Source organism: Cryptotermes secundus, unplaced genomic scaffold, assembly GCF_002891405.2.
Source record: "Cryptotermes secundus unplaced genomic scaffold, Csec_1.0 scaffold428, whole genome shotgun sequence".
Lineage (NCBI taxonomy): Eukaryota > Metazoa > Arthropoda > Insecta > Blattodea > Kalotermitidae > Cryptotermes > Cryptotermes secundus.
The window spans coordinates 774,218-798,327 of record NW_019720711.1 but is presented as its reverse complement, the minus strand read 5'-3'; the positions used below and the strand labels follow the sequence as shown (position 1 = coordinate 798,327).

Genomic DNA, 24,110 nt, shown 5'->3' with positions numbered 1-24,110 from the left:
ATATATATGTACTGTGATAGATTGGGTCGTTTCTAGGTGACAAATACTTAAACATGTTTCAACCAATGAGCAATCAACAAGAGAACGGCGTCCAGTGCTACGTAACAGGCCGGTAAACACATATCACAACAACGAATACGCAACAGTAGGGTGTCCATTGGAGGTTAAGAAATATATACAACAAATTAATTCTAAAGTTCCAGTGTTACAATGTAGAATTGGACATGTTACGTCATTTCTAGGTCTTTGTTGTTAGAAGCTGTCTACATAATAAGCCCGGTCGTTGAGCTCAAATACAAGTTTTTATCTGCAAGAATGAGGAATGTAGTGATATTACAATGAAATAGTTCACGCCCACTTCATTCCTAATACTCAGTTAGTTATTGGAGAGGGTGGGTTTCCCCATGTACTGAGACCTGTATTGGTCCATTGTGCTTCCCTCTATGATTTCTACCAGTCTCTATATCCTACCGGTACTGGTGCTTACCATCAGTCCCGCCCAGCCAACGAGACCGGCTCTACTAGCTGAGAGGTATCTATAATGCTTCCCCCATCTACCAGAGGTATTAGTGACTGCTGTTGGGCGGGAAACGTCCATTAATTTGGCTCAGTGACCTCCTTTGGAGATATGAGGTTCTTTTACGTGCCGTAAAGCTACGACACGGGACCCACGACTTAAAGTCCCTCCCGGAGGACTTGTTCCCCGAATTTTTCCGCCCTTAAAAATTCGACGACCTCCGCCGGGTATTTGAACCCGCGTACTACGAGTCATGAGGTGCTAACGTTACCTCTAGACCACGGAGGCCGCTCTTCCTAATACTTACTCTTATCTTATAAATCTTTACACTCTCTGAGGCTACGAAGGAAGCGGCTAATCAAATATAGTTGAATAAGGCAACAATCATTCATATGACGGTTAGAGGTTTAAAAATGCTTGTAAAGCGACGAGCACAATAGCTCTGCTCATCTGTGTTATATAACACGAATTGAGGTTAGAACTGCTGCTCCAAATGAAGCACTGCTTTCGTTCTTGCTGGTTCGTCAATTAATTGGACGCGGCCATGCTGGAAGCTTCGCAACGTGTTTTGTTGTTTCATTTCACCCTCTCACTCTTTTTTATTATTCGGGTCAGAGAGACTAGTGGTGACATCTGAAACTGGCGTGATTCTTTGTAAATTTTGTGCTCGTTACGAGTAATGGTTACACGATACAATATTAGTCATCTCAGGCAGCGTTATCTTTGCTTGAATCTAGCCTTAATTGCTACACCAAAACAATTGAATTACGTTCGTTACCATTCTACGTGATTTGAGCCAGGGAACTGACGAGCATAATAAAATTGTTAAAAAGAACATTTGTTAAATTACATCCTCAGTTTAATGTTGCACCTTCATATAGACTGATGCCACCTTTCTCACAGACTTTGGACGTTGCTAAACTGTAGGATTTTGAGTTGATTTAACTGAAATTTTGCTTCAGGCACATTAAATAATGAACACTTTTGTCTTTTCCTCTGTATTGACAACAATCGACTTCCACATTCACAACCAAATACAACTCACACTTTTCACATCGTCAGTGTTAACAGGTCGGAAGAATTTACGAGTAAACTTAATTCTGAGAATTCTGCTACAATTCTATCTTTCGGATTTTGCCTAGAAAATCAGAGCTCAAAGGATATTAAATCACAACTCTCAATGTTGTTCTCTGTGGACATGAAGCTCCTCTCTCAAACTAAAGAGGAACATTTACTGAAGGTTTCTGAGAAGGAATAACTGAAGAAGATTTGTAGACTTAACGGGGAAGAGGTTGAAGAAATATTCAAAACGAGCTTCATAATATTCAGTCTTCATAAAATGTTATTAAAACGATTTAATCAATGAATACGAGGTGATCAAGGAGTGTGGAATGCATGGGAAAATGAGCTATGCATACGAAAATAATAATATGAATATAGATCCGTTGCTAGGCAACATCATCATCATCAGTAATCTGTCAAGACGACAGGTCCACAGTATCTTTCAAAACAATTCCTCCACTTAATGCGATCTAGAGCTTTCTCCTTCAAATGACAGTATCCTCTTCTGTCCCCAAGGTCATCCAGCATCTTCTTACGTCTTCTTCCTCGTCTTCTTGTCACTTCTATCCGCCCATCTATCTTTCCTTCGATAGCTTCTTTTAGAAGGCAGTTTCTGCGTAAAACATGACCAATCCAATTAGCCTTCCGTTTTCTTATTTCATGTAGGATATTCCTCTGCTCACTGACTCTAATTAACACTTCTTCATTTCTCACATAATCGGTCCAACTGATCTTCTCCATCCTTCTCCAACACCACATTTCGAAGCTTTCCAGATGTTTCTGATCTACTGCCCTAAGTGTCCATGTTTCAGCCCCATACAGAGCTATGCTCCAAATGTAGCATTTCACTAGTTTCTTCCTCAAATTTAAGTCCAATTTGCTGGTAAAAAGATTCTTCTTCTTGCTAAATGCAGCTTTTGCCATGGCAATCCTGGATTTAATTTCACAAGTACACCTTCCATCATCTGTTAACAAGCTACCCAAATATTTAACGGCAACGGCCGCGAAAAAAACGAGAGAACAGCTCTTGCTAGGCAGCGACCCGAACGCAACAATGGAGATACTATTGGAGGCGGTGTTTTCTATGTGGTCCGCTCAGAGACTATATCACGAAACCGGCCGAATTTATTTCGTTTGCCCGTGTGGAGGCGGGGTCGAACACCTCCACCGTGACCCTGCGAGTCGTAGGAGGCGACGAAATGAGAAGACTCATATCTGAGACAGTAAAATATGGTCGCGAGTCCAAAGTGACTCGGACCCGAGAAAGACTGCGCTGGCAAGAGCCAACAGCATATGCAAAAGACAGACCCGTCCTCTCGTCAGAAAGGGCGCCTCACAAAAATAAGACCGTAATTGTCAAAGGGTAATCATTAATATCTGGTCATGAGCCCCAGATGGGGCTCGACACCAGGACTTACTGACTGACTCACCATCAGTCGCAATATGACTTTGATTTTGACCTTTGACCTTATTTCGTTTCAAGTCTCAAATCTGAGACAGTAAAATATTTCCGCGAGTCCGAACCGACTCAGACCCGAAAATGACTGCAGTGGCAAGGGCCAGCAGCATATACAAAAGGCAGACCCGTCCTCTCGTCAGAGAGGGTGCCCCACAAAAACAAGACCGTAAATGCCAAACAGTAATAAATATCTGGTCATGAGCCCCAGATGGGACTCGACACCAGGACTTACTGACTGATGGACTGACTGATTGACTGACCGTCAGTCGTAATGTGACTTGGACTTGGACTATTTTGTTTCAAAATACATATCCGTCCTCTCGTCAGAGAGGGCGACCCACGAAAACAAGACCGAAGCTGTCAAACAGTAATAAATATCTGGTCATAAGGCCCAGATTGGGCTCTACACTAAGACTGACTGACTGACTGATCGTCAGTCGCTATTTGATTTTGACTTTGATTTATTTAAAATGTGCTATGCCGTGTATGACAGGGAAGTGAAGAGTTGGTTAGTGAGTTAGATAACTGCAGTTCAGTCGTTGTTAGCCGTTGCTGTTAGAATCTTCTAGCTGAAGCACGGCGATATTTCTGGAACCCAGAATGAAGGGAACACCAGCCGTTGAAGCCGTTACCAGGCAACGATTGGTGAGAACACAGGCTGAGAATACTTAGTACGTGCTGTAGTGAACTGCAGATTGTGTGAATTAGCTATAGCGCTACAATTGTAGTTACGATCTGTAAGCGGTCAATAAATCCTATTGTCATTCCAAACCTCGTCTATAGTCACTCATACACGGAACAATGGGACCTACAGAAATAACTTGGAAGTGAGAGGACTAACTTCATCATTTCACAAAATAGGTCACATAAAGTGTGTGCAGTTTCTTGCCTTGTTCAGCTAGCATTAGCTCTCACTAATGACCCTGCTCCCTGCAGATAGTTAATAGAGTGGTGACTAAGGCATTTGAAGTACAAAGCGATACGTCTAGAGCAGGCCTGTTCACTGTGTAGCCCTTGGGCAATATGTTGCCCGCGGAGACATTTGAAAGAAGTCGACGCTTTTTAGCCCTTTCACTGAAAATGGCGCAATAGAAAGCCGAATCAATTCAACCCGTTTCCTGGTAAACTATGAAAGGAAGCTTACCACCACTTCTGTGTTTCCAAATGACCATATCATGAACCCTTATTGTTAACGGTAGATATTTACAGGGATCAAAACAACTTCGTTTCAACAAGATCTAAAATTCTGTGACGATGGTACATTAGGACAAATACTAAATTTTAGGACATTATCGGTAGTCATTTCTTTATCTAAAAAATCCGTCCAGTTTATTTTTCAAAACACTACGTTTCGGAGACTGGATTTTGACTACGTCTTCAGGTAAAACCTACTCAGTTTGGACCAATCAATATAGCTAGTCCCTATCTCCAGACACCTTTGCCAGCCCCAAGATGGGGTAAAGAGACCAAACACAGCACAAACCATACTTTCAGCACTTATCTCATAACTGATATTAAATTTGCAGCTATCTCCCGATGTAATAACTCCATATCACAGCTGAAACCACATTTGGTGATCAAAGCATCTGTGAGTTTCTTTTGTGAAATACCAGTTTTTACTTCTAGTCCCAAATATTCTTAATCCACCTAGTCCTCAACATGGCAACTTCGCTGTTGTTTGCCGAATTTTGATGTTACGGGGGTGATTTCATTTTAATGAATTGCAGATATATGGGCACCAGTAATGACTTCTTTCAAATATTCTAAGAGTAGGTTTTACAGTCAGGCTTATTATGCCAAAAATCATATTACATCTAAAACTTATGCAATATAAAGAACACAACACGTGGTGGAGACACTCCTTAGATTTTAGTGTTACAAGGTTTTAGAAAGAGTGCCCACTTATTCAGCTGCAACGCTACAGCCCGTGTTCGAGCCCAGGTTAGGTCATGTGGGATTTCTGGTGGACAAAGGGGCACTAGTGCAGGTTTTCTCCTAGCACTTCGGTTTCCTTTAGAAATTCTCATTCCATTGACTGCTCCACGTTCATCATCATGTATCATCCAGGTCTGGTACAGTAGGCCAAGAAGTGGCCGACATACCAATTGGACTCAGTCTCACCTCACTCTAAGAAACTAAAAAATACTATTCAACTGTAAAATTTGCAGTATACGTCCGCACAGCCCTGACTCTTAGTGTACGTTTCTAGGTCAACAGTTGNCTTCAATAACTTCTTTTAGAATAAATGATACAAATTCCGTCCCAAGTGCAAACAATATATATTATATGTCTTTGATCTTGTTCTTTCTACACTACATGTTTCGGTCTCTATCGGCCATCATCAGGTGTATACTCTTAACGTTGCTGCCACACTGAACCCGGTCTAAAATTTAACATTTAAAAACACAATGTCACATTCTTCGTATTATCAACATTTACATCGTTGATATGTGTCTGGTATGTAGATTATGTTGCACACGTTCAATTCTTTTAGAAGGCAGTTTCTGCGTAAAACATGACCGATCCAATTAGCCTTCCGTTTTCTTATTTCGTGTAGGATATTCCTCTGCTCACTGACTCTAAATAACACTTCTTCATTTCTCACATAATCGGTCCAACTGATCTTCTCCATCCTTCTCCAACACCACATTTCGAAGCTTTCCAGGTGTTTCTGATCTACTGCCCTAAGTGTCCAAGTTTCAGCCCCATACAGAGCTATGCTCCAAATCTAGCATTTCACTAGTTTCTTCCTCAAATTTAAGTCCAAATTAGTGGTAAAAAGATTCTTCTTCTTGTTAACTGCAGCTTTTTCCATGGCAATCCTGGATCTAATTTCACACGTACACCTTCCATCATCTGTTAACAAGCTACCCAAATATTTAAAATATTTCACATTCTCCAGTTCTTTTTCGTCTATTGTTAGATATAAAGGCTTTTATATTTTGAGTGTTTCTGTGGAAATAAAATGACTTCTCAGTACAGTGGTATTGAAAGTAAACGGAGATAATTTGTGTATGAGTTAAATGAAGAACGGGGTAACAATTATTTATTCATCAAAGTTAACGACAAATGTGTGTGTTTAAAACGTGATATCAGTATAGATGCTAGCAAGAAATGAACTGCTGAACGACATTTCATGACCGTGCATAAGTGAATGTCCCGACACCAGTGAAATATATTGAAACAAACTTGAGGACCTGAAAAATAATTTATGTTCTAGTCAAGCAATTATTTTTTAAATCTAAGCCCGTAAACAAAGTCAAGCCAGCTACAATTGTTACGTATATCATCAGAAATTTCTTGCTTAAAAATAAGAATAAACGCATTGGAGATGTAAAAATGGAATTATGATTACAGAAATTTATGGGTCGTAGCCTGTTCCTTATTTAATGGGTTTAAAAATGAAACTGAAATACAATTAAAGATGTACATTATCTCTAAGTTCACTCACTAGAAGTGTGGAACGTTATGTCCTGTAACTGTGAACAGCAACCGAGGCAAGATCTTCGAATTTTTAATTTTCTATCCTCAGAGGAGTCGTCTGATATCTTCGATGTTTCTCAATTATTTATTCGAATGTCTTCAACGGTAGCAAGGGTAAGAAATTGTTGCAAGCAGTAATGTTACGTTGTAAGACTAAAGGTGAAGGCATTTTTCAACATTTTTATGTCAGCTTTCAGGAAATTAATGTTCCCATTCATGAACATGTGTCAGTCAACTTTTTCTTTAATTCGCTTAGTTGGGGGTGGAGTCCAATTGGGTCCACTCGGCACGGCGGCCACTGATTGGTCTATTGTAGCCTGCCCCGGGTGATTATGATGATGGAGAATGGTGGAATGAAGATTGGCAGGGGAAACCGAAGTACTCGGAATAAACCCGCCCCAGCGCCACTTTGTCCACCACAAATCCCACTTGACCAGGTCCGGGATCGAACCCGGGCTGCCCCGGTGGGAAGCCGGCGACTAACCGCTTGAGCTATGGTGCGGCCAATATCAGTCAACAAAGCTGGCCCTCTAGCCGTGAATAATTAAAACTCTGGCTTAACTGGGCTTTGCAAATAAATATTCTTCTTCCCAAGAATTTTAGCTACCGCTATGTCATTCATTAACAAGCCGTATGTACAAAACTGATCGCCTTTCAACATGTGATGAGCGCTGTGTAAAAAAATGTGAACTCGAACCGTGATATACTTCTTCGACAATGCTTTACAAGCAAAAATTAAGGCAAAATTGTTAAATATTATAGAGGTTTTATATGAGTATTACATACTGAAGTGAGTTGACTAAAGAGAGGAAACGTTTTATTCAGGTTCCAAGAGTTTCTTCCAGAAATTCTGGAAATTATTAAGTAACAGGTGATTTACCTTAAGATATTTTGTGGTTGCTAGATACTACTTTCCCCGCAGAGTTTNCTTGTGCATGTATAGCATCAAAAGATAATTTTAATGGATAAAACAAAAAACTTCGTAATTTTATTCAGCAAGTGACTGCCACTTGTCAGCGAAGTTTAGTGCCAACTATTGAACAGTGCAACGGTTCTTCTTCGTTAAGTTCCTTGGAGCTCCCCCGCCCCCAAGCGCCAGGATGCGAGCGTTTCCCTTCTTACCGGCTAATGTCCTTGGCTGACGTCAGGTCAGCTGACCTTGTATCCCCCCCCTCCTGGACTTAGAGGTTTCCTCGGTAGTACAAGTGAATGTATCTCTCTCTCTTCCCGTTGACCTCAGAAAGAAACATCGCTGCGTCTAAATTTGGTTTCGTAAAGTTGAATTGATTTTGTTGGAAATTCGGTTTCGGCCCGCAGCAGTGGTTGAAGGGGGAAGAGTGTCCTCACGACTTGATCAAGGGTGGATCAAGTCGTGAGGTAAATCTTTGAATTTGTAAATTCAGCGATACAAGTAAGTGACTTACTGAAGTAATTATTTTCTTTCGATTATGAACGCCGTGTGGCGTAGGATAATTTGGTTTTGTCTAAGGTTGTGCTAAACAGCAGATTGCCCCTAGGGCGTGTATGTAAGCTGTTTATATTTCCTTGTGCCCTCAAGGCTTGCCTAAGTACATGCTTGTACTTCTGTTCTGTGTTCTGTGCGGCTAGGCACAGCGTAGTTCTGTATCACTCGTTTGTCACATGTTCTGACCGGTTACTGCCCTTCAGGCGGGCCCATCTGTATACATATGTTATTAATATATATTTATATATATGTTTAAGAACGCCAGTGCTGTTTACGTATACCTGTGCTGTACTTTCCATACCAGTGTCTGACTAGCGGATCCGTCCAGTCTGGCCCATTGTGCCGACAGTGGTTTTCCTCCTCCGAGATCCCTTACTCGACCTTAGGGAGGCATAGTGCATCACGCTACAAGCAAGTCGTTTCTTATGAGCCTGTCCCTTATCCATATTGAGCAAGGGTTCACGGGTCTAAGTGGGTAGAAGAACTGGGGTCTTTACCCACAGGGTCAAGAGACACGGCTAAAAGTGGTAGCAGAGCGTGGTTCTCGACCCACATGGGGGAGGGACACGGCTCAATTGGTAATTGGATTCATTCAACACATTACTATTAACTACGGACACTTATAAATTTATTGCTAATCTACAGACTTAAAAACAACTGTAGCACATTCTACTTCAGTCTGTTATAGGTTTAATTGTCTTTGCTTGGATACGGTTCTCAACAGTGGAGTTTCGTCTGTATCGTACTCACGTCGAAACCTGCAGCACAGAAGCCTTTTGACTGTCGTCTCAGCCACTTCCGCGCCTCTGTTTCAACCTTTTCATCACCAGCGAAACGCTTGCAACTTAGGTGTTTTTTTTTTGGCAGACCAAACAGTTGAAAGTCACTACGGGCTAAGTCGGGGTTGTAAGGCGGACGTCTTTTGCTTCCATCTGTGACCTATTTACTGACTCTTCCTAGTATCTTAAATTAGGTCGTGACCACTTTCTTCCACATCATTTTCAATTTAGACATCAGACGCTCTATAGCCATAGAAATTTACAGAGTTTCTACACGACCCAAAAATTTAATTGCCCTCTCTTCCGCTTCTCCATTCTCCCCCACCCCAAATCCAATGTAAAACACCCGAATGTATTAGAACATTATATTATATAATGTACTAAATATATTTTTTTTACCGGGACAGCGCGAACGCAGTCCCGACTACCAAAAATTACGCGCCTGAGTTACACATATTTGGGGCAATCGCAGGGGTCAACCCGACCGTAGTGCAATGGAAGGGTCCCAATCTGGGGGACCCGCCTTCAGGATCACCCTCCGTTGGTGTCTCCACCTTATCGTGGTGAGGGGGTTTGAATATGCCAAGGACCCTGAGAGCTATACCAGAGGTAGCGTAGCTACTGGCAGAGTCTCCCTTGCTGGATAGGTCAAAGGGTAAGCATTAGACGAAGAGAGACACCAAAAACCAAAAACTGATGCCGGAAGCAGCGTCATCAGTAGCGACTTGAAGCACAGAAGAAATGATACTCGAGATGGTTCAAGTTCGTATAGCAACAGGCGTGACCAGAGTGGTTTGAACGGCTGTTGTACTGCGATGTGGAAAGCAAATGGAAAAACTACCACATTATCACTTTTCCTGGATAGTCTCTTTCCAAAAACAGAGACACCATGTATGCGAACCAGAAGACGAGGAAGAACACGTAAGAAGATGCTGGTTGACCTTGGGGACAGAGGAGGATATTCTCGTTTGAAGGAGAAAGCTCTGGATCGCATTAAGTGGAGGAACTGTTTTTGGAGAGACTGTGGACCTGTCGTCTGACAGATTACTGATGAATGAATGTATGCTTGTACAACATCCGTGCGTGTTAAATATATGTTCAAATTCCGCGGCAGAATTTTAGTTTTGGTTTTAATCCTCCTTTCCCGTCTCTATATTGGCACTTACAGATTTCCATGCATTAATTTTATGTTATTCCTTCTATAACATTTTGGCTTCTGTGCTCAGAAAAATAATTAATCATATCCCAGACAAAGGGCGTTTACTTCTGCTTGTAAATAAATAAAAATAATAATTAATTCTGTCATTCATAAATAAAATATTTCAGCATTTAATTAATAAAGCAATTTGAGAACTGTAGTTCTTACACCTTTGAAGGTATTGTCACAATTCATAGGACGCTTCCAAGTTAGCAACAACAAACGGTCGTAGATGTATTGAAAAACAAAGGAGACAAATATTTTTTTCTTATTGACCTGTACTGTCCACTTGCCTTTCCAAAGAATTATCTCACCGCATGATTTGCAACTCATATCTGGGTTCCTACTTTGCGATAGTTGGATGACACTTCAGATTCACATTAACCTCGGCTAATTGCACCCTAGAACATACTTCATCCCTTCACGCACATAAGCTTCTTGCCCCTGATGCAAATGAATGGACCCAATACACAAACTTAATCTGCCCAGCACAACTGCGTGACTTGCACAAATTTCAAAGTAACTGCTGTTTACAGAAACAGACCAGGGGTATATAAATACTTGGGAGGTGTACCATAATATGTACACTCACATTTTCCAAACGAATCCTTTACAATTTTATATGCCCCATCAGCATGAGCATTGTGGAGGCAAATGGAACTGGAAAACTCTACTTATTCATAATCAATTAATTTGACATTTCTTCTCACAATAGAAGCAATATTGTAGCTGAGAGAAGGAATAGGAGAAAATAAACTAAGAAGCAACAAAATGGAGGGGTTATTATTATTATCATATTTCTATCTACCTGCTTACCTAAGTATCTATCTATCTATCTACCTATCTACCTATCCATCTATCTATCTATCTATCTATCTATCTATCTACCTACAGCTCTACAGCCCTTGTGGACCTTGGCAGTTTTTCAGTTTCTTAATCCTATACACAGTGTGTAGTACACTTTGGACGGGGGATCAGGCTTTCGCAAGGTCGATGCCAACACACAGAATAAACGCATATAGATATCCATGTCTCTACTAGGATTCGAACCCAAGATCCCAGTGTTCGAGCGGGCCAAGACGGTTCATGCCTTAGGTCATGCAGCTACTCGGATAGGCGGGAGAATTATTAGGCAAAAAAGGCAGGAAAATTAAAGAAGAAATTATAGCCAAGGTAATATGAATGGAATGAAGATCATCTACTAAGATTGCAGGTAACAAAACCAGAGGACATATAGCCATTTGAGCCATTTGACCGGCTAGTCTTGAGGAGAGGACAGACTTGGCTGCGTCTCAACAGGCGGTGGTGATAGCGACGCCGATTTTTCTGAAGGTAAGACAAAGTTATCCCAGAGTTTAAAAAAACTAAGGGAGGGAGAAATAATTTATCAGGTGTTCTAATGTTTCACGTTGTGTCACAAACACTGCGCATCTCCTAACGTTGCCGTGTAAAATATGTATGCAATTTTGTTCTACATCACTGAATGAAGAGTTATTTAAATTCTTACATCTCATTTCCTGCAATGAATTGTTTTCCACTTCAATTGCCTTATATTTTCTTCTTGTGTTACGTTTTCTATTCACTCTCCATGCACATACAGCTGCTTCTGGCGTCTTACTTTTTCTAATATAAACCTTTAATGTTGGATGATGCATTTAACATTTCTTTGAGTTTGTTAGAAGCGGCATTTCTAGGAATATTCAGTTTTATTGAAATAAAGTTACGTTCTACGTGTATGATTCTAAAATTTTGAATTCTATATATTACTCACTTACTTATGGAGTTGAGCCCTTCTTGAGGAGCCGCCAATCGTGCAGCTACTCAATAACTTCCCAGCATTTTATGGGACACGAAAGTTCATTACAGTGTTCACTGGTCCATATCCTGAGCCATATCAATCCAGTCCATATCATCCCATCCTATCTCTCTAAGATCCATTTTAATATTGTCCATCCAACTACGTCTTGGTCTTACCAGTGGTCTCTTTCCTTCTGGTTTTCCTGCCAGTATCTTATATGCATTCCTCGTTTCCCCCATTCGCGCTACATGTCCTGCCCATCACATCGTCCTTGACTTGATCATTCTAATTATACTTGGAGAAGAGCACAAGTTATGAAGCTCATCATTATGAAGTTTTCTCCAAACTCCTGTCACTTCATCCCTTCTACATATTAAGTCTTATAAATTTATAATTACACCATTGATAAATCTAATGTGTTAGTTTCCTTTTTGTTTCGGCTTGATGTAGTATGCGCGTAATGAAAGGAACATAGTACTTGGGAATTTACCCTTACACGTTTCTGGAAACAATGCAGATCTACCGCATTCAGCTCCTCTGTACTGATCTCCCACACTTCGCGAAGTCGTCCAACTAATATCGATGTTCAAAGTTAACAAGACCTGTAACTCCTGAGAAAGGGATAAATGCCATATTTATAAATTAAGGTAATATACTACAGAGGCTTTAGAGACATTCCTTAAGGACCAACCTCAATTAAGCAATTGCTAATGCCTCTCAAACCTGACAGCTCACTTAGTTACGCGACTTCTCGCATGTTGCAACCCGAGGTTAGGATATAACCGCAAAGATGATGAATGTTAGAAGTCTTAATTACATTCAAGGACTGTCGTTTTAAATGCAATTAGTGTCATCTGCCCCCCACAGAACAAACAAGAGTCTCAATATTGTGGCAGCTCAATTATGTGCAATTTACAATCACATTAAGAAATAGGAGATCAGTCAGTAGTCAGTGTTTGTGAAGCACGTTATGAATATGTCATAATATCCTTTTGGTTCAGTTTTATTCAGTTTCTAAATTTCTCTTCTAAATTGGGCCTGAAAAGTAAATAGTTTTGTTCCCTTGAATTTCTCTTCGCGATGCGTTTAGAAAATGGGCTTAATGATTACTTTTGTGAATATCTATAGGCCTGCTTTAAGAATTTTTTACTTAGAGATATAAATTCAATTGTTTCTATATTTTTATGAAACGACAGACCAAAATATATACTTATTTACTTTGCTATATTACTTTCTGATTTACAGGTTAGAATATAAAATTTAGTAATATTTATTACATATTAATATTATAATTTCTGCCAGAAGAAACAAAAATATATTCTTAAAAATTCTATTATCTATGTTATTTTAATAAATAATAATAGTACAAAATTACCATTGAATTCTTGCAGGATTTGAACCCACACAAGCTTTATTGGATTTTCCAGGCTTCCTGTAACGACTTCCCAGCCATTTTTGTGTGTTTTTATTTCTAGACGTCAGTCCCAACTGTAGCAGCTTAAAGGCATGAGCTGAAGAAGCATAGAAGGTCACTTGTGAACTGCTGTTTAAGGGCATCCGCTGAACCACAGACCGAAGAGGCCTCCTGATAGAACCGGGCAGGTGGGAAGGCGGGCTTATCGATTGCTGAGCGCGAGGAAGAGCGTAGCACAGATCCCCGGGATTCTGATGTAAAGTCGCCAGATGCCAGGTTTCCGGGCTCTGCCAAATGACTCAAATGTAATATAATGGCTTTCGACTTGTAGTCAACAAAATAAGCAGTTAAAAGTAGTTTAGTTACATAGTACTGCCACCCACGTTAGGCTAATTTGATCCAATACTGGACGATGTGATGGGTGAAGCTTCTAGCACGCATACAATATTTTAGTCGTACAATTTGAATGGAAGCGATCGCATGGGAGCAGTAGACTTTATGGTGAGAATGATACTGAAGTGGATTTTACGATACAGCCCCTTTATTTTCTTTTGGCACTACAGCCCCAATTTGAGCCTTGACCTACCTCCACGAAACTGTCCGTTTCACTTCGGCTTACTAGATCTTAACATTCGGTAGGAATCCTTGGGCGGGTGAACAGTTCGTCGCAAGGCCTCTACCTGTACGCAAGTACAGAAAACCCTGCACACACACAAACACGAAAAATCCATGCTTCCGAGAGAACGAAGACGGTGCCTGCCTTAGTCCGTTCGGCTACCGTGACAGGCAAGATAGAGCCTAATTTGTGGGAATATGGATTGGATTCATCTGGCTCAGGACATGGTCAAATAATAACGTTTTAGGTTCCATAAAATGCTGAAGTACATTCATTAGCTCCTCTAGGCTCTTCTCTATGGAATTTATTAAGTTTTCACGTATTTATTTAATTCGTACCGTAAAGTAAGTAAAGTAAAGTAGAGTAAGAGAAGCTATCCCTGTAACAGGCCGTGTAGGCCCATAGGGTTGTGAGATGTTGAGGGTCGCACATTTTCTAGACAATCGGCTCACAGATGGCGGTAAGGTTGTCAGCCTTACGCGCCGGCCGCCCTTTACCCTCAGGGAGATTCCTGGTACTCAATTCTGTTAGAGGCTGAGTCGACCCCAGGGCCATAGTGAGGCTGGAAGGATTAGGTCAATTAAAAATATGCAATGACCTCATCGGGACTTGAACCCGCGACCTTTCGGCTTGTAGCATAGTGCCTAAAGCAACTACGCTACAGGTGCCCCAATACGTACAGTACTTGAAAGAAAATTAAAATGAGAATCAGAGAATCCGAAGTGCTGAAAGGTGATAGGATGAAAATGCGGTGGAGAGTTTCTATACATTTGCTTCATATTTAAGTGTCATATACGTACACTTGTAAACATACATACATTGACGTGATTCTAGGTGTGGCTGAGAGTGTACATTTAATACGGATAGAAACACTGACTGAACTGCACAATCATGACCACTCTGACTGTAACAACGAAAGATATAGTAGCCTATATCAGTAAAGTTCTTGGTTCGATTTCGGGCCAAGACTATATTATCTTAATTATTGTCGTCTCTTTCATAGTATCCAGGCTACTTTTTGCATATCGCACTGAAACAGGCCACGGCCACTTACTTTCATATTTCTCACTAGTCACAGTCACAAGCATTCGACAGAAAATCGTAAAGCTACCAGATAACTACCCACACCTTATTTTGCCTAAGTATCTTGGATGCATGGTCAAGTAATATGTTTCCTCTTCGTTTTGTAGTGCTTCCATTCGCTGTATTTTCTTCTTGCCTGTTCACGCACGACCGGAGAACGTGGGCTAAGTGCAGTTCACAGGCCATCTGAAGAAAGATGGAGCTCATTACTGAAGTGTCTACCATTCGTGGCCGCTAAGTGTTCATGAAAAGGATTTATCGGTGCTGGGAATTAGGCCAAATGCAGTTCTTATGTACTTCAGTGGCGTGTCTATCTCGCTAGAAAATTGAAAAGAACGTTCTTATTGGAAGAAACATGGAATTACGAAATATAAAATACCTATTAACTTATAATAGAAGTAGTAAATTTTTCTACAGATAAGTATCTTCATTATTTATTATCATCTGTACGCATATTATCGTCTAAATTCTGATATTTGATGAAATGTCAAGAAGAGAGTAGTAGTATTTCAAGGAAGGAAATTTGGAAGTTATAGGACACAGCAAGACACAGGAAAATGGGATTCTTACGGCTAAAGTTCCTATAGAAAATACACAGGAAGTTGAGGCTCTTTTGGACAATGACCTTATGGAAATGAGGAAGAAAGTTTGAGACAGTTTCGGATAATAAACCTACGGGAAGGAACAGGAAGTTCATATTTCTTTGCCCGGTCACGTTTGCCGCGCAGTCTAAGGTATGAACCGTCGTCGCCTGCTCTAACATTGGGACTGAGAGTTCAAATCCCACTCTAGGCATATATGTCTGTGTACGTTTATTCTGTGTTTGTTTTGTTCTGTGTGTAGGTAGCGGCCTTGAGTTAAGGCTGATCACTCATCCAAGGTATCCTACCAGAATGATTATGATGGGGACAGGCCAGAGGGCCGAACACGAAAAGGTAGAAGAATTACAACAACAATAAGAAGGAGTAGGTACTTTCTTTTGGGTAATGAATATACAGAAAATTTAAAGGAATCTGTGAGGCAGATTTGAATAATGAACATAAAGTAAGAACATGCAAATTTAAATATCTGAAATATTCACTAGGCTGTACAATCCTGTGCAATTAAATCAAATATTTGAACGTATAAAACATATGAGTTGGAGACACAGGTTAGAGATGAAGAAAGCAGTCTNAGTCTGCTTTACCGTGTCTCACGGTGTTGTCGCTTGCAGATTTACTTATACTTTTTCTTCAACCCTGAAGATGGGGGCGATACGTTCCTCCGAAACGTCGGTTAACACCACATATACACGGTGCCAAATCCCAGAAGACTGCTTTCTTCATAGTCACCGCCGTGAAAGCCTCAAATCTTACAGGTTAGAGATGTCCACAGTTATGTTCTTGAACATACAAATAATCATGGTTGAGCTGATGGTGAAATATTCTAGCAAGATTTCGTGTAACAGAGGCAGTAAAAGTAGATACGTCAGATGTGGTGTGTCTAAGTCTTTTATATGAATGTACTAATTTGGAAAACAAAGAATGCAAAGTAAATACACAAGAAAAACTTAACACTGAATAGATTAATGCTTGTAAAAAGTGACGAAGGACCATTAAAAAGTACTGAATGTAAGTGGGCGAGATCTTTATGATATTATAAACCCACGTGGCCAAGTGTAAACGGATGATTAATGAGCTTTCGGGAGAAAATATGGAAACCTGTACCAACATTTTTTTTTTTTTTTTTTGTTATTGGAGTGGGACTAAGTCCCTTGTACTGCGGCCACTTCTGGCCTATTGTACCAGCCACCGATGATAGGTGAAGGTGATTGTGGAGCAATTGGTGGAATGGAAATTGGCAAGGGAAACCGAAGTACTTGGAGAAAACCTGCCACAGCGTCACTTTATCCACCACAAATTCCACTTGACCAGACCCGGGATCGAACCTGGTCCGCCGTGGTGGGAAGCCAGCGACTAGCCGCTTGAGCTATGGCGTGGCCATGTAAGAGCATTAATGAGACATGAATGCACTTCTGATAATAACATGATAAGAAGACGTAGGTAAGAAATATGTTGTATCAAAGAAAACTTATTCCTTCGGAGAAATGTTTTCATATTCGGAAGAAAACGTAATTCTTATACGTATGGTCAATTTTCGTTGGAAATATCAGAGTTAAATTTAAATGAAAGGAATGCTTAAGAACATAGTAAACCTCCCTTTCTATGGAACACAGAATGAACCCCACCTCCCCCTGATCTTTCTCTGCAATTTATTCCCCTCGTGAGAAGGTGTGTGGTGTGTTTTGTTGGCAAGGTTCACGGACTGCTTTGTTCTCCATCGCCTGTAGATGGCAGGTAAGGACGAAGGGAATCGTTTTTGTATTAGAATGTTGGCAGGAGTGGGATGCTGCGGCTTGTCGAAACAAAAGACTATCGGACTAAAAAAGATTTGTATGAAAGTCAAGTAATGCGTGTTGCCATGTTGAGAGGATATTGGGTTTTGGGTACTGAAGTGTTCGGGAAGGATTCTAGCCCGTAAAGAAAGACCAAACAAAGGATCTCCTGGTGAATAGAGTAAGCAAGGGAAGCCAGAGAAAAGTGTAGCTTGCCTCCTTAAAACATTAAATAGTTACAAAATAAAGTATGTAAGAGTTACGTTATAATAAAGTGGTTTTGGATTTCTTACATGTGTAATCGAGTGAACACCTTTCTGTCCGAAAATTCAATCCTAACCTCACTTCAGGATCATTATCATTTTCAATTCTTTTCGACTCTAATTTATTTACGTGCTAAGTTAACAGCCCTAAGGCCGGTTACGAAGCGAGCACGAGTAAGGAGTAAGAAACAAAACAAACATTAACAAAATAAAATAAGAAGAAAATTTATATTGTTTTCGTGATAATAATAAGAGTAATTCAATTCATGTTTATTTAGGTGCAAACTTAACAGCACAGAGGCCAATTACAAAGCTAGCACGAATAGAGAAATACACACAGTAATTAAAAAAACAAAATACAAAAAATGATAGTCTATATTAATTACACAGTTAGCATGAATAAGATACAGAAGCAAACATACACAGATAAGACCACAATGTGAAGATTTGAGTTTCAAATAATAATAATAATAATAATAATAATAATAATAATAATTCAATTGGTGCAAATTAACGTTTGCTACAGTGAACATCATCAGTATTTTAGAGACTGGAAAAATCATGACTAATATGACAATAATATTAATAATAACAATAATAACGGACTAAACAATAATGACAATACAATCTCTAAGATTTTCCGCGCGATGAAGGTTAATGTTGTGATTTTCCGAATTACGACCCGGTATGAATATATCCCCAGTAACCTTAAGAGAGGTACGCCTTGCCCTAGGTAGGCAGTTTTGTGGAAACAAAATCCTATCGTTTCAATGACACAAGGAATCCTGCAAGGAATTTTCAGGTTATGGTGGCGACATGAATTTTGTCAGTCTTTCTTTCAAGAAGTAATTTCTAAAACAAAAATAATGTTGCAAAACAAACACATGAAGAAGAGACTGTTCTGTCTTAAAATTTACTGAACACGACGTCAGATGAAGGAATCTGAGACCTGTAATTCAGAAGTCAAGGGACTGCTTTTTCAACAGATACTGAATTATGTTACATTACAATATAATAATTATAGAAATAAAGAATTATATATAAGAATATTACAACTATTGACATGAACGATAAATTTAATGAAGGGAATATGTCTTAAATATGCTGGTCGTCGTAGAAGAAAAAGGTCTTTTTAATTTCAGAAAAGCCTGGCAAGAAAATAAATTTTTTAAAGAGAAAACGAATGTGATGTTTTTCTTTTTTCACAAACGCAGACATGATCACAGAGTTGAGCTTTGCGATTACTCTTAAAGTAAACTTAAGATTCGCATTATTAAGTAGGAAATGTAATTAAGGAAATATATTTGTCAAATTTTGAAATGTAATTTAAATATTGTAATTCATATGATACACGACGTTATATATATACAATATATATTGTATATATTGTAACTCATATGATACACGACGTTATATATATAATATATATTGTATATATTGTAACTCATATGATACACGACGTTATATATACAATATATATTGTATATATTGTAACTCATATGATACACGACGTTATATATACAATATATATTGTATATATNTATATATATCAGTATAGTTAATACTTGAAAGTTGGTGCGGTATATACTTTATGTACTTTTCTATGTAATGCACTGATGTAGGTAAATCCGTTTTCTTGAGAAGAATTCAGAGAGACATCAAGGAAATTACAGTAAGTTCTAATAGGGAAAATTTTAATTGGAGAAACCAGTTATGTGACACATTTTACAATAGGAAAAATCGTTTTTCTTTAGTTTTTGAAAACATTCCATTGTCAGTTTATTTATTGCCATATATCGAAATATTATCTTATATTAAAGGAATGATTAAGCCCTATAGAAATAAAAGTAAAAGTGGCTGGGGCAAATTTAATTGGTGACAATCAAACAATGGAGCCTTGGATAATTATTTCAAATTATTTTGCAGTGAACATGATTTTGAGCTTGCCATAGTGTTGTCAGTATTTTTCGGTTTCTCAGGATCTTTGTATAAAATTCATTCATTCATCTGTAATCTGTCAGGCGACAGGTCCACAGTCTCTTCCAAAACAGTTCCTCCACTTAATGCGATCTTCTGTTTTTGGAAAGAGACTATCCAGGAAAAGTGATAATGTGGTAGTTTTTCCATTTGCTTTCCACATCGCAGTACAACAGCCGTTCAAACCACTCTGGTCACGCCTGTTGCTATACGAACTTGAACCATCTCGAGCATCATTTGCTCTGTGCTTCAAGTCGCTGCTGATGACGCTGCTTCCGGCATCAGTTTTTGGTTTTTGGTGTCTCTCTTCGTCTGATGCCTACCCTTTGACCTGTCCAGCTAGGGAGGCCCTGCCAGTAGCTACGCTACCGCTGGTATAGCTCTCAGGGTCCTTGGCATACTCAAATCCCCTCACCACGATAAGGTGGAGACACCTGGATGAAACTCTTATATTCACCAGTCCTAGTCACTCCAAACGTTGGATTAATGACATTAGACACTGCTGAGAAATGAATACCAGCAAGAAATGCCAGACGTATTATAGTGCATTCTGGAATATGAAATTGACCTCCTTGTAGGCTAATTTAATTTTTATTGTATTATGTTGGGAGTGCTGACATGATACGAGGGATTGGGAGAATTCTAGGAATTGGGTAATGAACAAACTTCCGTAAAAAACCTTCTCGTATCGTAATTGAAAATGCATAATGCGAAAATGCCCCTCTCCAGCAACCGATATCATACAGCTGGTGACGAGACTAGACAGTTGCTTGGCTACAAGGAGGGAGAATTCCCATCCCAGAAGGATTCTTCGAAGCAGAGTTATTAATCTTACCATCGCTAACAAGTCTCCTAGGAAAGCATAAGTTAAAATTAATTGTCTATTCATATCTGAACAGATGACTGCAGGCGTATAGGATATAGTAACTTCGTTAATTAAGCACTACACCCTAAAGACGTAGACATATATATATAAGTATTTTACACGGGGAAGAAAATCATTTACATGACTGATCAGTCATTCGTCAACAAATGCTGTAACTGTTAGGTATAAGCGTATTTGGCTCCATTCATGTTGGTGTTCACTATAGTCGTAGAGAGAGAGAGAGAGAGTAATTGGAGTGTACTGTGGATTATCAGATCTCTGCTATAAACAGATAATATATAACGTGAAATTTTCACGGCTACTAAAAGTGATAAAATCTCGGGCGATGGAACGCGTCGATTCGGAGAAGATATCAAAATTATCGGCGTCATTCTCTACGTCATTGTGCGACAATATTATTATTACTGTTCAAATAATTTCTACTTAATGGAGGTAGAGAAATTCTCTGAAAATTTAACTTCTTTGGAATGGACGCATCTGACTGCTCGGAATTTATTAACAGACGAATGAATGATTATTAAAATAATTCTATGTTCATCGTTAGGGGTATTTAAATATAATATATCTAAATAAAATGTAAAATTTAGTGACGATGGTGAATTAGTACAAGTATTATGTTATATGGATATTATCCATCTTCTTGTCGTTATCTAAAAATATCGTTTTGTTTATGTTTCAAAACACAACGTTTCGGAGACTGAATTCTGACTCCGTCTTCAGGTAAAACCTACTCAGTTAGGCCCAGTTGATATCTCCGGACACCTGTATCAGGTTCAAGGCTTGTGTTTGGCTTGTGTGCCTCATCTTTGTGTTGGTACAGGTGTCCGGAGATAGGGAGTAGCTCTATCGAATGGTCCCAACTGAGTAGGTTTTACCTGAGGGTGGAGAAAAGAATCCAGTCTAATAAACAGGGCGATGTTTTAGATAAAGACAGGAAAATGGACAATGTCCAGGAACATTATGTTTGTAATAATATATTTACTTATATTATAGATCTAAACTTCCCCTGAAGTCGTAATAGATAACTGTAAGGAGATGTTTTGTGTTTGAACACCGCGTTGTGTTATTTTAAACTGTCTATATTCACCTCTATATCGTTTTACAAAACGAATAACAGTACAAAGTCTTTACAGATCACTTAAAATACTTGGAACTTATGTGGTTTCAATTTTCAATCTTGTTAAGTCATCTTCAGGCCACAGGCGTGTACCTTTTAGCATTACTGACACACTTAGGCCGTATACAAGCAAATTAAGAACAAACAGAATAATTATGATATGTGACAATTTAAATTCAAGATTCACAGTTCAATTTTTCCTCCCAAATTTGTCCCATTTACTGTATTTACTCTCTTATATTTAGAGATATTTATATGGAATATTTATTATAGGCCCACATTCGTATTAGATGTTGAAGGAATGTCACCATTATCAAGCAATTTTGTTATAAATAACATGTCCTTGAGTGAGAAACAAAGGACATCTGTATAGTACTGAACCGTAGAATGACTCTTATTAGATTTTGATGTCCTTTATATGAAATTTACATGGGAGGGTGCTTACGTAATATAGACTTCTTTGTTTAACAAAAGTTCTTCACATTAGTCCAGAACTTGGCTCAGCCTCTAACAGAAATGAGTACCAGGAATTAATTAAATAATTTTCCTGGGGAGTAAAGCGCTGCCGGCGCGTATGGCTGACAACCTTACCGCCATCTGTGAGCCGACTGTCTAGATAATGTGGGACCTTCAACGTCTCACAATCCTATGAGCCTTCACGGTCTGGTACAGGGATAGCTTTACTTTACTTTTACTCGGCTTCCATTTGTGGGCGTCCGATTTATATCTAGACCAGGATACCAGATGTCCTGACTGGATGTTTTCGTAGTATCTCCAAGCCCCTTGAAGTAGATGCTAAGATAGTAGCTGGAAGGATCATGAGTGTCTGCTTTCATAATAATTTTTTTTAATTCACTTAGTGAGGGATGGAGTTCAACTGGGTCCACTCGAAACAACGGCCTATGATTGGCCTATTGTAGCCAGCCCCGGGTGATCGTGATGATGGAGAATTTGCTGGAATGAAGATTGGCAGGGGAAACCGAAGTACTCAGAGAAAGCCCGCCCCAGCACCACTTTTTCCACTACAAATCCCACTTGAACAGACCCGGGATAGATCCAGGGCCGCCGCGGTGCGAAGCCAGCGACTAACCGCTGAGCTATGGGGCGGCCTTTCATAATATTACTAGATCCTCACCCTTCCTAATCACCATACCAGCTTCGTGGCATAGTCCATAATATCTGAATTGGATACTAAATTATTGTTACGCTAATTAAGAAAATATGCAAGGTATGTAATTAAATTAATTTAGTATAGTGCTTAACAACAGCTGTAAGGCCAATTACAGGAAAGCAATGGAAACAGAGAGAAATAAGATTTAAAGAGACATTAACAGAGTAGCAAAAACACAAACGGGAGGGAAAGCACCATTAAAAACATAGAGAAACTGAATTGCGTGATTAAAATAGGAGCCTGAACAAACAAATCTTGTACATTCATTACACGTGTTATAAGTAGATTTAATAATATCAGTTAACCAAATGAACTTTCTGTTAAAAATATTATTATCTATGCAGAAAATATTGTCGCAGAAACATAAGAGAGGGCAGAGGGTACTCATGCAAAATACAAGATTCTCATGTAAATTCTAGTAGGTAGTATCAAGGAAAGCTGAGCAAATAAGTTTGCTTTTAATACAACACTAAGGCATTTCCTTGCAAACTGAGGCGCTGAAAGACTCAACCTTATTTAAATGTCGTTATAATTATTATCACAATTCCCCATAAGAAACTCAGTACAGCATACTATTGCACATTCCCTTAGAAATCTTCTGAGATTTGATGCATCAATCAATGTAACGAAATTCTATGGAAAAGAAACATAATCAGATTTAGGCAGTACAACACATTATAAAAATCATAATATTATCGATAGTTAAAAAGAAAACGCAATATGTCGAATCGAAACCAACACTTTAAAGCCTTAATTCATGATTGAATCATCGTGGTTATGTAAGATTTGAGGTTTTCAAGGCGGTGACTATGAAGAAAGCAATCTTCTGGGATTTGGCACCGAGTATATGTGGTGTTAACCGACGTTTCGGAGGAACGTCGGTTAAAACCACATATACTCGGTGCCAAATCCCAGAAGATTGCTTTCTTCATAGTCACCGCCTTGAAAACCTCAAATCTTACATAACCACGATGATTCAATCATGAATTAAGGCTTTAAAGTGTTGGTTTCGATTCGACATATTGCGTTTTCTTTTTAACTATCGATAATATTATGATTTTTATAATGTGTTGTACTGCCTAAATCTGATCATGTTTCCTTTCCATAGAATTTCGTTACATTGATTGATGCATCAAATCTCAGAAGATTTCTAAGGGAATGTGCAATAGTATGCTGTACTGAGTTTCTTATGGGGAATTGTGATAATAATTATAACGACATTTAAATAAGGTTGAGTCTTTCAGCGCCTCAGTTTGCAAGGAAATGCCTTAGTGTTGTATTAAAAGCAAACTTATTTGCTCAGCTTTCCTTGATACTACCTACTAGAATTTACATGAGAATCTTGTATTTTGCATGAGTACCCTCTGCCCTCTCTTATGTTTCTGCGACAATATTTTCTGCAGACATAATATTTTTAACAGAAAGTTCATTTGGTTAACTGATATTAT

The 24,110-nt window shown here is 39.1% G+C and overlaps 1 protein-coding gene and 1 pseudogene across 1 annotated transcript in view; both read right to left on the bottom strand.

The window, feature by feature from the left end:
* LOC111871835 (neuroligin-4, X-linked) overlaps positions 1-24,110 on the bottom strand; it is a 756,550-nt gene that overhangs the window by 560,224 nt on the left and 172,216 nt on the right. The window lies entirely within an intron of this gene.
* LOC111871872 lies at positions 9,164-9,313 on the bottom strand (annotated as a pseudogene).